Genomic DNA, 10,251 nt, shown 5'->3' on the forward strand with positions numbered 1-10,251 from the left:
GTGTGGAGATGGAATAATGGGTGAACGCCACACTCACCATCTCATAGGTACATGGACTAGCTAGCTGTGTACCAGTCTGTTTTTGGCTCTGGGTGCTTCTTTAATTACATGAATTATTGTTGTGACATTCAAGGTCACCTAATTAGTATGTGCATCTGATACGTTTGTGATATGATGTGATCCGTCCGCTACTGTGCCAAATATACTTTAGACGCATGTTCTGATTTGGTTCAACATCTACGTCAATTAAATTTCTGTACCTGTATTTGATTCGTTATTTCAATATCGTTTCGTGTTTCTTTCTTTTCGTCCATCCTTACTTGTACTATTGATTTCTCCGTTACTGAGCAATTCTTTAGCTCAGCCGTAGTTTCTTTGTTGTGTTTTTCTTGTCTCGTTTACCGGTAATCAGGGATAATATGGGGAATCAGAAATGAGAGATTAATGGATGTTCAAGAGTATTTAAAGACTCTTTATTTTGTTAAATCATGTACTTTTGAATGAACTTAAGACTTAGGGTATTTTGAGACGTGTATGTCACCTTGAATCCTATCTGATATTAAGTGGATGTATTTTGGTTATGATATTCGTAATAGTGACGCTCTGACCTGCCCCGGGTTGGGGTGTTACAGTAACTAACTCGGTACGATCCGAAGAGTTACACGTTGGTACACGAATCGTATATGTTCACGAGTAGGTAGATTATTATTTGTGAAATAATAATAGTTTAAACCCGAGGGACTTAATATTAATTAGATTATTATTAAGAGGATTATAATTGTATAATCTTAAAGGGCCTTAATGTAAGATTGGGCTTTATAAAAGGATGTTTAAGGTGGAAACCCTAGACACACTTTTATAAAACACAAAACCCTAGCCACCCTCCTAAGCTTGGCCGCCATCCTCTTGCCGTCAACCAAGCATCACCGCCGCCTCCTTCTTGGCCGGTTCTACTCTCGGGTATCTTATGCTCGGTTGTGAACTTCCTACTAGCGAGGATTCGTTGTAACCCGCGTGTTACAATTCCGGTGTAGTCGTCAAAGGTTGATTACTAAAACCCTCTATGGTTGTTTATTCCTTTTATTTGTTTATACGCGTATAACCTTGATCCTGATTGGGAATATTTATTAATCAGATTAATAAATCAAATTTATATAATCGGCTTTTGGTAAATTATATAAATCGCTTCCGCTAATATTATGATACACTGATTCCCAACATGCAACCATTCTGTAATTTAAATATAAGCATGTGTGTGTTTTAATGGCTAAATATATATGTGGGTCTTTATTTGAATCTAAGTTGTGGCATAAAAGCATGGCATATCTAAGTGAAGATAGTTTAAAACCCTTTCTTTCAATTTGTAGGTATAACAGTATAAGCTTAAACATTACTGATTAATGGATTTTGAAAGCAAGATTTTTGGAAAAGGTAAGTTGTGAAGTTCTGAAATTTTCTTTTGCCTCAGTATTGTGCATTGATTAAAAAATGTGCTTTGATATAACGTTTATGCTACTGTTATTTATGTAGTTTACTCAAAGCATATAATCTTGCATGGGTCTATACATGCTAATAGATGCAGATAAATTTTTCATAGATGATTAATGTGCCAAATACGATTTTACAAAAGTTGTATATTTCGGTAAATTTAATTAAACCCTTTGTATAAATTGATTTAAGAGGTTTTATGCACTAAACATACATCTGAGCGTAAATGCCATATATTTAGGCAGAAAATTACAAACAGAAATCTTACTAGGGTTTACCTTCTTTCTCCTATCACCATGTGAGTTCAAGGTGTGTACACTTAAATCTTTTAAACTGTTTATTCTCATATTTTTTTTTTATTAAAATAGTATTATGATGTTATTAACAATAAATTTTAGACATATTATACAGTGGAATCAATGTGCTTTATTGAGTCTTTTCAACTATGTTTACTCATTTGACAAGCCCTATGAGCTGGCTTTTGGGGGTGGGGTAATGTTCTTTCTAAACTTTTTTTGCTGATGTTGAGGTGATAAACGCGTGGGCTAGGTAACACCGTGACCTTTTTGTCCTTTTTTAGATTTTCTATATAATTAATCAATGTGATTAGAGGCAAAAACTGGTAGAGTAAGTAATGGATCAGAATGCGAAAAACAAGAATGGGCATGCTACTATCCCTCCATGTTGCTTGAAAGCCCAGGTTTTGCTGAATTGGAAGCCAATTGTCGTGGTACAGTTGTTTCAAGATGGTTCATTGAGCATCGGGATTCATCTGGTCATTATTTTTTTCACCTCTTTGCATACTTTTGTTATGTTAATATCTTAATTTTGTTTTTAAAGAAAACTAGCGAACTTGAAGTTATTGAAGTTTTTTATTATCAATATATTCATAGATGATTTACTCTTAAATTGACTTTATGTTTGTCTGGCTTTGCTATTGAGTTCATTAAATTTCATGTTGATCTGAAATAGGTTTCATCAATTTGAATTGAAATGTGTAATATATGGTCAATCTGAAGTGAAATTTGTTTGATTTTTAAGTTCCCAAATGCTTATTTCTATGTTTTCATGGGTTTTCAGTTCTTTGCAATCTATAATAATTTTTTTTTTACTTTTTTGGCAACGTACGGACGATATCCTCGATTACATGTATATAGTTATGTACCGCTTCCATGTGTATGACAATTTTTAAGTTTTATTTTTTTATCTAAACAAGTTAGGTTGGGTAACGGGTCAAAACGTGTTGGTTTGACATGAATTCGGATGCAAAAGTTTGTAATATTGTGGCTTTCTGAGAGATGAAGCCAAAGGTCTAAATTGGCATACACTTTATAAAACACAAATGGGTTGACATGATCGTCTGTTCTTGATTGCGAGTATCTCATTAGATTTAAACAGCTAGCAAGACTTAGTTATGCCCCTGATACTTGCTAGTTTATTATCATTTTCTTTGAATCTAATAATCTGATTAGAAAGTCCATATGGAGTATCATTCGAACACTTGCTGTCAGGGCTGATGTTTATGTCATATGACAGGAAATAGATATTACAAGTTTTCAAGACAAAGCTAGATCTGTGGATGACAATTTTTTTTGTTAATGGATGCCGCTTGGAGCCGAACTGATGAGGAATGAAAATATAGTAAGGTGTAATACCATCATCTAACAAATGGGTAGTTATATTTTATGATATATAGTAAGCCGTTTTCTCTTCTTTTTGTGACCTGACTTTTACAAGTGTATTGTATACATTAAGGCGTGAAAAAGAGTTAGTTTGTGTTATTAATGCTCATAATTTTTAAGGAGTTTTACAGAATATATAGATAGTTAAAAAAAAGTTTATAACCATTACTAATATTATTCTTGGAATTTTACTAAGTGGGTCATTTTGGATTAAATAAAAGGCAGCAGGTTCCTTAAACAAATCCAGGTTGTGAGGTTGTTTGGTAATTTTTTTTAATATACAATCTAATAGAGATCAGTGTAGGTCTGTACAAAAGGGTCAAATATGTTACTATTATGCACTTAAAAGCTAGAAAATTTATTTATATATAGATTTTTGCCCTGTTTCTAATTTTTGCCCAACTTAGTTTAGAGATTCATGAGTATATTAAATCAATAATATTCATAGTTAAGAGTTGTGGAGTCCTGTCTAATACTACATATTAATAGTCATAAAATATATGTGTTTCTTGATGTGAAACGCATTATGTATTTCATTTCTTTGTGTTTGTAGGCCTTTACCCTGGAACGGGAAGCAGATCTCTTAGAATCGAAGCGGAAGAATGAAGAACTGAAATAGGTGAAAGCATATCTTATTTTATGAATCAGTATTTTTGACATACGTCTATTGTTTGTTTGCTATAATGAAGTTCTGTTTTTTAACTTCCCTTTCATTGTTTCTATATTGACATGTAAACGAAGTCCAAAGTTTTCAGTTCTCTATTTCCTATAGGAAAGTGATGCTTAAAAAGAACAATCACTGTAGGTGCATGTGACAACCCGTAATTCTCGAGGTGAAAACCATTAGTTCGCATTATAAATCAATTTATAGACTTATCTTATTCGACGAATTTATTATATAGTTATTAAGTAAAGAATTTGCAATTACGATATGTATTTATTTTTTACAACTTTCTATTTCAGTTTTTCATGTGAAGTGTAGCCGGAAGGATACCAACAAAAGTGGAGCTGGATAAGAGAGGAGTGCAATGGGAAGTGTGTTGTGCCCTTGCTTCGGATACCTACCAGAATCAGTGGACCATGTATTGGTTTCATGCAAACTCGCCAAATCGATTTGGTGGGGAACTGGAGTGTGGCTTGGGTTGAACAATCTTTCAGCATGTTCAACTGTCTAAGAAGCGATCAAATCTGTGATGGATGAACGTTATCTAAGAGGCAAAGGAAGGCCACACTGTGTGTTGTCTTGGCTGTACTGTGGAAGATATGGTGGCATAGGAACCGGTGTGAAGTTGCTTATACTAGATTAAGATGAGAATGAAACAAATAAACATTTCAAAGTAAATAATATGGTTTTGGATGAAGCCGCACATCCCGCGGGCATTAGCCTAGTTTATATATAATCTACTCTGATCATTCAAAAATTAACATTCTTAAAATACATGTATCAGTCATGTCCTTTAATATTAAATCAATTGAAACGGTCACATCTTTTCAGTTTATCCACAAACATTAATACACTTTTCTAAATTACGTACTTTGAAGTTTTAATACATCTTTATCCTCTCAATATTCATCAACATCAAGAATATTTAGTAAAACAAATTAAATATCTTATGTTTGAAGTTGTAGAAAAGTTGTTGAGCATGTATCTTAAGCACTAAAATAATAAACTTCTAATAAACTCATGTCAATACATAGACATATAGACACCTAAATTCTTATAAATTAAACAACCAGGGGAATTCAGGATTGACGGAATACTTACCGTAGCGCAATTTAAGATCGAGAGAGATGAGACCTAGCATTTTAGTTAGTATAAGTTGCACAAAGACCATTAACGTTCTTAAATCAATCAAATAATCAAAGGGACAAACATCTATTCTTCAATTAACATTACATGAGTTCACACTTCCCACATGTCAAAACGATAATAATATTTGTATCAAAGTAATATACAATAATAAAAATCAATCAAAATAGAGCGGTTACGGCTCTGCACCTATCTAAGCGTACCATCGTTTGGCCGAATGAACCAGAGCAACTCCAACGAACCACCATGTCACACCCCAACCGATGGCGGAATCATCGGGGCGCGGCACTGAGCGAAACAGATTGTCCAGAAGTTTCCACAACAACTAATATATATATTCAGTTTAAATGACACGTCTCATACCGTGTCCCAAATAAATAAGCAAGTTAGCATAGAAAGCAACTAGGCAAATAATTCCATTCCGACAACTCAGATTCAATTATTATTACAGACAATTGTTTATTATTTCTAGACTCCCTAGCCTTGATTTTATCACCACGTGCCTAAGCATCCTAGCAACTTAAGCACCTGTCACATACGTTAAAATAAAGTCAATACATAAAATATAAAGGTGAGCACACAAGTTTGATAATAGCATATAGAGTTCGAATAGTTTACGCATAACCAGGCACGTACACAGAGGAAAACGAAGCATGTTAATTATCGACATGGGACCATCGATACCAACGACTGCGGGTTGACCGTCCGAGACGGTTCGCAATACATGATTACCACCGTAATCCATGCAAGTAATTGTCCTTAACAACCCCCGTATGAACGGGTGCTGAGTCCAAACTATAGTACTATGTTGCTAAGGCAGGTAGATAGCACTCCACGTGTAAACATAATAAACAACATTCATTTAGTCAAGTAGCACATGCAAATGGTTAGCGTTCAAATGGTTTGTGTTTGATTGTGATTTGATAGGTAACGTATGTAACACCCAAAAGTGCTAAAGGCAAAAAGGGATCGAGTATACTCACAGTGATTGATTGTGGATTGAAGGGAGCGCTGAGAGTAGGGTTAGCCTGAATAGTTTGATAGTACAATAATGAGTAACGCGGAAATGTAAACAAGTGTAGGTGGATCGAATGGGCTGGTCGATCGAACGGCAGGTTCGATCGAACGGGCTGTTCGATCGGCTGGTAAGTCCGTGAACAGTCCTGTTCGATCGGCCGGCTGGCTCGATCGGCTGGGCCATTCGAGTGGATTGTTTCTTCCTCTGGTGTGTTTGTGTTTGAGGATTTGAACTTTTGAAGTTTTTGTTGTAGTATATGAGAACACTGAAGTGTTCTTACCTTTCAAGTCGGTCGATTGAACGGTTCGTTCGATCGGCTAGCTCACTCGATCGGCTAGGAACTTCAGAATTAGTCCTCAACTGATTGTCACTCAATCGGACAGCATGTTCGATCGGGTGGCATTCCAATACTACGAACGAGTTGTAAAATCGATCAAGTGTTGAAGAGTAGTATCTCATGATCCGAAGAGTAATGTTCACCAAACACAGTTCGATCGAACATCTCTTCCTCAATACTATGCTTCATGAAATTTTTAAAAGTGTGGGACCATGTGCTAGCCGATCGGCTGGCCCGGTCGATCAGCTGGTATGTCCGATCGGCTGGGCTGTTCGAACAGCCTAGCCGTTCGGCCAGCAAGTCTGACCTGGTCGGCCTTTCGTCTAACACTTGGCTGTTTGATTATTTGTCATTCTTTCAAGGTATCTTGACAACGAGTTGAACTATGATAACCTCCGTTCCTACTTGTTGCTTTGGCTTGGACAGGAATCACCCAAGTCCGGCCGGTGAACGGTTCGGAACGTTGGTTTAGAGTTTAACCCATTGTCGGTGAACCTTGTATATAGAATCTGAATCTTGAACCTTTTGAACTGTTAGAATGATTAGTTAGCCGGTTCAAGCTCCGTTTCTAACGGTTTGAAGGCATTGAGTGTAAAAGAGTTGAAAGAAAGTTGGGATTCCTTCTTTCAATCCTTCACAACATGTGGATGTTTAGATCTTTGATGGATCTTAACTTGTTTATATGGAAATCGGTTAGATCTAAGCTATTCATGGTTGAATGAGGCCAAAGTTTGATGTTCTTCAAGAACACCATGATGACATCACCCAAGAACACTTAGATCTTGGTGATTTCACAGTTAGAATCCAAGTTTTGAAAGATAGAAAGGTGTAGAATCAAGTAATGATCAAGAACGTACAAGAATCAAAGTGAAAACTTACCGGGATTGAGAGAAATCTGAGAAAAGATGAAGAATAGGAGTTGGCCGGTCAGAACTTTCCAAAAGTGGAAATGAAGACAAGGACAACCCTATTTATAGCTTCCAAAAGGGGAAAGTGGCAGCCGATCGGCCAGGAGCTCCGATCGAATGGGCTGCTCGATCGGCTGGCAAGATGCTAGCCGGTCGGCTGGCCTGTTCGATCAGGATGCCTCCTGTTCGATCCGTGACACACTTTGAGTATTTTGCGACGATTTTCGACGTTTCGATTTCGATGGACGATGATGCGAATACGATAGGGTTCCTAGTCAAATTACTTTCAGTTCCAACCACCATATCTACATACAAGCATCTACTTTTCGCGTTTCGTTGTCGGTTTCGATTGAGTTCGATTGCCTTTTCGAGTTTTGATTTGATTTTTTTTATTGATTTGCTTGAATACCACACCAAACATAAAGTAAACACGCACAAGTAACACATAAGGCACACACACACGTATAACAATACCACAATTCGCATAATTCGAGTCTCGAGTTCGATGATTGTTAGATCGGTTTGATTTCTGATTTGTTAACTTTATCGCATTGTTACTTCCTATCATTCACAGTCGTAGATCGGTTCGCGTTAAAACATTCGATTACTTCGATTCTTGCTGATTACAACACTTACTCCACATAATACAACTAAAACATAGAATAAACTATCTACAGTCAAAGAAAGCCAAAATTGACTTGGACTTTGACTTTGACTTTGACATTCGAAAACACGGGGTGTTACACACCATCACTCCTCCTTCTATCCTGGAAGCTGGAGGGAGGTTGTCTATGCCGCCGGTGACCATCATCCTAGAGCTATCACAAAGGGGTAGCCATCACTGTTCGTCATCAGTAATCATATATTAGTTATCAACAACTCATGAATGGATGTAAAACGTAACTGGACTTACCTTTAAACGCCGAATCCTAGTCGAAAAATATCATAACAGAATCTGACCGGAGCTCATCCAGGATCTAACCAGGTTCATCATCATCTTACGTAACTTCACTGGATTTTGGTTGGAGTTCTAGAATAACCCTAAATTGCTTCACTCATCAGAATCAAGATCGATTTAAATAATTAAGGGACATGCAATAGAATCGAGGCTTACCGGAATATTGTTGGGAGCCAGATCGGAAAATGCCTCGCCGGAATACCAAGCCGTCAAACAGCAGCCGTCGCTCCCCTGTCAAAACCCTAACACTTCCACCGTTGTACATCAATCCAAATCGCTACCACCACTGGAGTCGTCATCTTCAGATGAGTGGTTTCACATGGTGTTGATAAATCACCTCTTTAACCACCACTACTGTCATCTACCCTCGTCATCTTTGTCATCGGAATATGAAGTCCGGCCGAAGAAGGTGGCCAGTGACACTTCTCTCTCTCTCTCTCTCTCTCTCTCTCTCTCTCTCATCTCTCTTTGAATCTTTTAGAGAGAAAGAAGAGAAAATGGAGAATGAACAGATGTTGGTGGTATTGCTTTGGCGGTGGGGTTTTGACAATGTGAAGAAGGATTTGGCATTTACACGTAGCAACAGAACATACGTGGCAAAACCTAGAAACAATTTATAACTCACTAAGGGTGAGCGGGGCATTCCCCTCTTAGGGGAGTCCCCTCTCTTACACACACCCAATCAGGTTATGCCACGTCAACTCCCCTCTTAAACTCCCCTCACACCCTCAATTTGATGGCGGCACTCCCCTCTTAGGGGACTTGTTTTTTTATTCAAAATAAATAAATAAATAAATAAAGAAAAATAATTGATTGGTTGTTACAAGCTATGGGCCCACCATCTCCTCTCTTCTTGTGCGGTGACTCCTCCCCCAACCCCCTCCCCGATTTGGGTCCCCGCAGGGATGGCGGCGGTGTTCCCGCTCGTGGAATGGGGTCACCGATCCGCCTCCCCGTTGGTGCCCCGCTCACCCTAAACAAATGTACTCCAAAGAGTTGCACAAAAAACAAATTATGCAGTATGTACAAACACCCAATGCCAAAACTTGTTGCTAATTAATAATATTAAAATATGTCTAGTTATTTGCATGATAAATCTGAAAATAACAAACATTAAATATATACAACAACAACAACCATACCCAGTAAATCCCACAAATAGCAAAGCTACTTATAGGGTCTGGGGAGGGTGGGATGTAGACAGACCTTGCCTCTATCCCTAGGGATAGAGAGGCTGCTTCCAGAGAGACCCTCAGCTCCAAAACGAACCGCATGCCAATACACCAAGTCAAAGAATATAGAAAAGAAGTCACCAATAGCAAGACCAATACCAAGAAAGTGATAAGAGTGACACAATATAATGTAAATCATGTATAATAGCATGCAACATCATTTGGGCATAAACACAAGGAGACAATCACCTGTAAAGTCACTTAAAGGATAAGAAAACCTACGTCCCTAAAATACACCTAAGACCTTACTGTAATATCCTCTAGAGGTCCTGAACCCTAATCCTACGCCTCCACGAAGTCCTATCTTGGACCATGTCCTCAGAAAGATGCAACTCTAGTAAATCATGCCTAATCTGCTCATCCCATGTCAGTTTGGGTCTGCCTCTTCCTCTCCTCCCCTCCACAGTAAGAGTTTCCACTACTCTAACTGGTGCCGTCGTTTGCCTCCGCTTCACATGCCCTAACCATCTCAACCTCCCCTCCTTAATCTTATCCGATATACTAGCCACTCCTAATCTCTCCCTAAAAACCTCATTTCTTATCCGATCTAACCTCGTGTGTCCGCACATCCACCTCAGCATCCTCATCTCTCCTACCTCCATCTTGCGCGCTTGTGTCTTCTTGATAGCCCAACAGTCTGTTCCATGTAGCATAGCGAGCCTAACTGCTACCCTGTAAAATTTCCCCTTTAGTTTAGTTGGGAACCTCCTATCGCACAATACTCCAATGGCTGTCCTCCATCTACACCAGCCCGCCTGTATGCGATGGGTTACATCACTATCTATGTCACCATCTCTTTGTACAAACGACCCCAAATA

At 38.1% G+C, this 10,251-nt stretch overlaps 1 long non-coding RNA gene across 4 annotated transcripts; it reads left to right on the plus strand.

Annotated features, from left to right (window-relative positions):
• The first annotated feature begins 872 nt into the window (after window positions 1–872).
• Window positions 873–4,531, plus strand: LOC110898369. Of its 4 annotated transcripts, XR_004877323.1 has the most exons (7): window positions 873–1,043; window positions 1,368–1,431; window positions 1,730–2,263; window positions 3,025–3,134; window positions 3,724–3,789; window positions 3,912–4,003; window positions 4,134–4,531. It is a non-coding gene; the product is annotated as an uncharacterized LOC110898369 (long non-coding RNA). The 4 variants fall into 4 exon arrangements; XR_002569359.2 differs by lacking the exon at window positions 1,730–2,263; XR_002569360.2 differs by lacking the exons at window positions 1,368–1,431; window positions 1,730–2,263.
• The last annotated feature ends 5,720 nt before the right edge of the window (window positions 4,532–10,251 follow it).

Source organism: Helianthus annuus, chromosome 13 (genome assembly GCF_002127325.2).
Source record: "Helianthus annuus cultivar XRQ/B chromosome 13, HanXRQr2.0-SUNRISE, whole genome shotgun sequence".
Taxonomy (NCBI): Eukaryota; Viridiplantae; Streptophyta; class Magnoliopsida; order Asterales; family Asteraceae; genus Helianthus; species Helianthus annuus.